This window comes from Benincasa hispida, chromosome 6, assembly GCF_027475165.1.
Source record: "Benincasa hispida cultivar pf3 chromosome 6, pf3_genome.v1.1, whole genome shotgun sequence".
In the NCBI taxonomy this organism is placed as follows: domain Eukaryota; kingdom Viridiplantae; phylum Streptophyta; class Magnoliopsida; order Cucurbitales; family Cucurbitaceae; genus Benincasa; species Benincasa hispida.
The window spans coordinates 23800431-23807401 of NC_143483.1; the positions used below are offsets into that span (position 1 = coordinate 23800431).

General features: G+C 34.3%; 1 pseudogene across 1 annotated transcript; it reads left to right on the forward strand.

Moving 5' to 3' along the window:
• Positions 1 to 1836: 1836 nt before the first annotated feature.
• Positions 1837 to 6703, forward strand: LOC150035518 (putative pentatricopeptide repeat-containing protein At2g01510 pseudogene; annotated as a pseudogene). Its single transcript, XR_016530199.1, has 3 exons — positions 1837 to 5373; positions 5957 to 6020; positions 6372 to 6703. The product of XR_016530199.1 is annotated as a putative pentatricopeptide repeat-containing protein At2g01510 pseudogene (transcript).
• Positions 6704 to 6971: the final 268 nt, after the last annotated feature.

Sequence of the window (6971 nt, forward strand, 5' to 3'; positions counted from 1 at the left end):
AATTCAAGTCTCCGCACCAAACTCATACTTAAATAATTTCTCAATTTTTTGAGACTTAAAAAGGTCTATTTGGAAATCTTGAAAATCAAACAAACACCCATCTTAAACTTGAATTTCAAAAAGCTCTGACTAAAATCACCTTTTACAATGTAAAATAGAATTTCTACTTTTTTTCATTCGAATTAGGACACCAATCCCAACTGAGCCCCCTCCTAATTTTCACTCTAATTAGTTAATTAGCTCAACGTAAAGCTCATACTAGCACTTTCTTGCAGATCGATCTGGACTTACCATTGTTGCTATGCAATCGTAGTATTAGGAGTATAGTTTCAATAATTTATAAATTTATTTGATTAATAGAGGTTTGTAGGCAACAATAAATCTCTATCATCGAATAATGAATATGTTTTTAAATACAAATTGAAAATTCAAATTCATAGTATTTCATAGTAAGTTTTATAATAGTTTGACATTAATTACTTTATAAGCATCTGTCGAACAAAACAAACTTATATAAAAAATACTTTTGGGAAAATGTAACAAATTTACGACAAAATAAAAAATGACTTTTTGAATAATATTTTTTCTAGACAATCCAAATAAGTCCTAATTCATTTTTTTTTATGTTAGAAAAAATCAAATGACATGTTTAAAAAAGAACATTAGCATTTATTATTGTTTTTTTTAACCCTATATTACAAAGATAGACAAAAAAAAAAAAAAAAGGTGATATTCCATATTTCATATGAAAGATGTAGATAATACATTTACATTTGCTTTAAAAAAAAAATTATGATTAAGACAAATAGATGCATTTTTTTAAACATGCATTCTCAATTTTGGACACAACGTTGTTAAAATTTTCTATGCCATGCTTATGAATAGTGGAACATACAAATGCTTTAAACCAATTAACACACATGCATAAATTAACCTAAAATTTGACATAAGATGCTATATCAAATTTTAAACTCGTTGATGACGTAGTTATTTTTTGTACATATTTTGAGTATACATCACTAATGTGAAAATATATTGTAATTTTATTGTTTGTATGAAACAATATTATTTTATCTACCCCAACTCCAATGAGTACAAGCAGAAAATTAGAAAACATATGTGAAGTTTTTAAATTGACATATCAATTGAGTGTTGGAATTTCAAGAAAATATGTGTGTAGTCAAATGTTTGACTAAAATGTTAGAGTAAACAAAAATAACCAACCAACTATTATACTTTTTTAAGATATAAAAAACTACACTAGATACTCTCGACTTGATAACTTAACATAAACTTACTAACTAAACTCAACTCCAAAATTTTTTTAACTCCACATAAAATTTATACCAACTCAACTTATTAATTCAAGTCTCCGCACCAAACTCATACTTAAATAATTTCTCAATTTTTGGAGATTTTAAAAAAGTCTATTTGGAAATCTTGAAAATCAAACAAACACCCATCTTAAGTTTGAATTTTAAAAAGTTCGGACCAAAATCACCTTTTACAATGTAAAATAAAATTTCTACTTGAGTAATTAAAATGCTTACATACTTTTATTTGAAGTACTTTTGAAAAATTTGGAGAAACTATAGAGAAAAATTTGTAATTTAATCTATATTAATTTTGAATTCAACTAGAGAATATGATTTTTTTTTTTTTTTTTTTATAAAGAAGAAGAAAAATATAGAATATGAATTCAATGTCAAAAATCGAAAGAACAACGATTCTCACTCTTTATCATACCAATTTAATTTTTTTTTAAAAAATAAATATATACATTATTTCCAGCTTTGACTTGAGAGTGTTTTCCATTTTGAAATAGGATTGGTTTGTTATTTATTACAGCCAAGATACATAGTGTAAAACTCCCAACGGCCAAAATTTCGAAACCTAGTCCGAGAGACGTTGATCGAGTCCCCGAACCAGTGCAGGAAGAAGACGATGCTCCCATGGCCACCGATCATCGCTCTGCCTCCATACGCAGGAAGGAGGAACCATTTGCCTTCTCTGCTTCTCCAATCTCATCTCCGATCCCCTCTCTCCCACAGTTCACGTCTCCTACGCACTCTCCCAGTTCTCCCCATTCCTCCAAACCTTCCTCACTTTCCATTCTCACTTCATTGTCGCTCCCTTCGTCGCCGCACTCTGCTCCTTCGATGATGACGCCATTGCTCGCCAAGTCACTGATCTTGTTCGTCACCTCTTTAATGTTACTGAAGTTAACGTTGATGGATCTCTTTGCGACGATTTATCGCCAGAGTTTCGGATCGACTTTCTTCTGGCGCATTGTCTTGGAGAAACTCAACCGTTACAGGGCCAAAATTTTGAAACCCTACCGATCATCGCTAGGCCACCGATCATCGCTCTGTCTCCATACGGAGGAAGGAGGAACCATTTACCATTTGCCTTCGTTTATTCTCTAACTTCAACGAAGCTCAATCTTATTCCCTTCACTTCCATTCTACTTTTGAATCAAGTTTTTTCACTTCGAAATGCTCTGAAGACGCCAATACTTCAGAAGAAGACGCCATCATTAATCATTCAATACACTTCTCCAAATGTAACGAATGGCTGTCTCAACATGTAAGACATCTTCAGGTTGAAAATCACTTTCCTTACCCCCTTGCAGTTTGCAATATTCTCTTCTGGGTTGTAGTCTGAAGAGCAGGTAAGTCTGTTAATGATGGATTTAAGATTACCCATTAGTTTTCTTGTTGTATGTAGCTTTTCTAAATTCGGGTTGATTGTATGAGGTACACTGTTCAATGCTAAGGCAAACTCGTTAGCTGGTGTTAGACATACATACGTGGTATTCAATTCTGTGGCTAAATGGTGATTGAATTTCTATGAAGCCATATGGAGCGACTTTAGTTCAAAACCTTGTTCTAAGAAACTCTCCAGCTCCAAAGCCATCCTTGAATGGTAATCATTTTATTGATGCCCACATTGTTAAAACTGGCTTCAATGCAAATATTTGCCGCTCTAACTTCCAGGTCAACGATTTTCTCAAGAGAGGAGATCTTTTTCACGCACATCAGGTGTTTGATCAAATGCCTTGCAAGAATATGATCTTTGTCAACATGATGATTTCTGGTTACCTTAAGTTTGGGAAATTGTCTAAAGCTAGAGAGTTGTTTGATGGCACGGTGGAACGTACGGCAGTGTCATGGAAAATTTTGATTTGCAATCTAATCAATCTAAAGAAGCTTTAAAGCTTTATGCTGATATGAGAAGAGGAGGGATAGAACCAAATTATATGACTCTAGTGACTTTGTTATTAGGCTGTGGTGAACTGGAAACTCAGAATGTGATTGTTCAAATTCATACCCATGTCGTTAAACTTGGATATGAGTACAATCTCATGGTTTGCAACTCGTTGGTTGATGCTTATTGCAAAACCCATTGCTTTTGTTTAGCTAGTCAGCTCTTCAAGCAGATGTTAAGCAAAGACACAGTAACCTTCAATGCATTAATGACAGGTTACTTAAATGAGGGATTGAGTGAAGAAGCAATAAAGCTCTTCCTTGAACTGCATAGTAGTGGAATAAAGCCTTCAAATTTTACGTTTGTAGCCCTCCTATGTGCTGCTGTTGGTCTAGATGACACAAAGTTTGGACAACAAGTTCACGGTCTTGTTCTCAAGACCAACTTTGTTTGGAACGTGTTTGTGGGAAATGCATTACTAGATTTCTACTCAAAGCAGGACCAAGTGGATGAGGCACGGAAGCTTTTTTATGAGATGCAAGAGTTGGATGGAATATCATATAATATAGTCATTACAAGCTATGCTTGGAATGGGCAATTCAAAGAATCGTTTGATCTTTTCAGGAAATTACAGTTTACTAGATTTGACTGGAGGCAATTCCCTTTTGCAACACTATTGATTGTAGCTACATAGTCTTAATTTGAGAATGGGTTGGCAAATACATTGTCAGGCAATTGCAGTTGGAGCAAATTTTGAACCTGTGGTAGAAAATGCTTTGGTCGACATGTATGCAAAATGTGATAGAGATGAGGAAGCTCAGAAGATATTTGATAATATTGCGTCCAAAAGTACAGTGCCATGGACTGCAATGATCTCAGCCTACGTTCAGAAGGGAAAAGCATGAAGAAGGAATAAAGGTATTCAATGACATGTGAAGAACTGGTGTGCCTGCTGATCAAGCAAGCTTTGCTAGTATCCTAAGAGCATGTGCAAATCTGGCTTCAATTTGTTTGGGCAGGCAACTGCATTCATTGCTAATTCGATAAGGGTTTATGTCCAATGTATATTCTGGAAGCGCGTTGCTAGATACATATGCAAAATGTAGTTGCATGACAGATGCGATAAAATCTTTTGGAGAGATGCCCGAGAGGAATTCTGTCTCGTGGAATGCTTTAATCTCAGCTTATGCACAGAATGGGAATGTTGAAGGCACACTCAATTCATTTCAGCAGATGATTCAGTCAGGCTATAAGCCAGATTCTGTTAGTTTTCTCAGCGTTCTGTCAGCTTGCAGTCACTGTGGTTTTGTTGAAGACTTTGACACTTCAACTCCATGACTCAAATTTATGAAGTCACTTCTAAGAGAGAACATTATACATCAATGGTTGATGTATTGTGTCGAAATGGAAGATTTGATGAAGCTGAAAAGTTAATGACTCAAATGCCATTTGAGCCTGATGAGATTATGTGGTCTTCAGTATTAAACTCATGCAAAATTCATAAGAATCATGAATTGGCCAAGAAAGCAGCAGATCAGCTTTTTAATATGGAAAATCTTCGAGATGCTGCTCCTTATATCAACATGTCTAATATTTATGCAGTAGCTGGTCAGTGGGACAATGTTGCAAAGGTCAAGAAGGCAATGAGGGACCGAGGGGTTAGAAAGGTCCCAGCCTATAGTTGGGTTGAAATCAAACATTAGACTCACGTATTCTCTGCAAACGATAAATCCCATCCCCAGATGAAGAAGATTTTGAGGAAGATTGATGCATTGGTGAAGGAAATGGAGAAGAAAGGATATAAGCTAGACTCAACTTGTGCCCTTCACGATGTGGATGAGGTTATTAAAATTGGGTCTCTTAAATACCACAGTGAACACTTAGCGATTGCGTTTGCTCTACTCAACACACCAGATGGGTCGCCAATCTTGGTAATGAAAAACTTGAGAGCTTGTACAGACTGTCATGCTGCAATCAAGGTGATCTCACAGATTGTTGAATGGGAAATTATTGTTAGAGATTCAAGTAGATTTCATCATTTTAAAGACGGGTTTTGCTCCTGTGGAGATTATTTGTGACCATAAAATCTAATGAGCAGTCTAAACTTTAGGTAATTGGTGGAGATGATTCCAACACAAATGCCTGTCTCCTCGCTAAAAACTTTAGGTATTTTTCAGAACAATGAAATTTGTTTATTGCGTCCCTCCTTTTTGCTCTCTCTTTCACACTCTCATTGTCATATATGGATGAGCTATTATATATTATTTTTATTGCAAAAATATAAGGCTGAGTAATTAATTACTCTAGAGTACCATTTTTTTTGTGTGCAAGATGCTGTTATCTATATTCCCCTTCTTTCTGTTGTTTTTAAATTAGGAGTAAGAATTTGAAAACCCGAGTGATTGGTTGCCCAAAAACTATTGATGGTGATCTCAAATGCAAAGAGGTCCCTACAAGTTTTGGATTTGATTCTGCTTGCAAGGTACTCATTTCTCTTTGTAACTGCTTTAGAATTCATATTTCGTTTGAATTCAACTTTGGTGACTGTTGCAAAGTTGAAGTAGTTTCTTCAAGAATTTAAGGAAAAAATGCAAAGTTGAAGTAGTTGCTTTAGAATTCATGTTTCGTTTGGACTCAACTTTGGTGACTGTTGCAAAGTTGAAGTAGTTTCTTCAAGAATTTAAGGAAAAAATGGAATGTTGCATTCATGAGATGAGACTCTTAATAGGTTCTGCTGATGTTTATGCAGATATATTCAGAAATGATTGGTAATGTGATGGTTGATGCTCGATCTACAGGAAAATATTACCACTGTAAGCATTTTGTTTAATGAAATTGAAACTAAAAATAGTTATGATGTGCTGACATGTTCATAATAACTGAATTCTTGACGTTTCTAGTATTTCAAGTTCATATATGTCCACTTTTTTAAAAAATATATATTTATAAATAAATAAATAATATAAATAATAAACCCCATCTTGTTGCTTCATCTGTAGAAAACAGAGCACTTCTCTTTGCTCAATTTTATTAACCTTCTCTATTTGATCTACCTAATGTGAGATTGTACTTTTTCATTGTTGTGATGTTGATACCTTTTTTGTTTCTCACTCAAGTTTCAAGTTTATTGTCATATGACATTAATAGTGTACATATATCCACAGTTGGACGGCTTATGGGTCGTGCTGCTTCTCACATCACACTGGAGTGTGCGTTGCAAACTCATCCAAATATTACTATTATTAGAGAAAAGGTAGCTGTTTTATTTAAACTACTTAAGATAGAAACTTTGTCAAGGAGGACATTTATCTCCACATGCTTTACCAGATAGAAATCTTTGTTAAGAAGGGTATTTACCTCCACATGCAACCCTAGGGTTGTTTATTCTCTTTGAGGACTAGATGTTGTCTTAGTAATAACTAATAATCTCTGCAACAGATACTCTCATGTAACCTTGAAAATTGAAATTGTTGAGTCAGTTAATTATCCTGTTTCAGAATTTCATCTTCTTGCATTTTTACATGGAATGGTAAATATCAAACAAAACTTAAAGGTAAAGATGAAAATTTGTGATAAACAAAGGATTCATGGAATTAGGTTGAAACTTTTAATATGGTGCAATGTAACTAAGTATTGACATCCCATATCATATTCAATTGCCTAAGTGATATCGGATGCCTCTTTTTGTCAGCTTTGAAAAATTTGTTCTCTATCACCTAGTTGTAGTTGACTCATGGAGATTTATTGGTTTTGAATGTATTGCA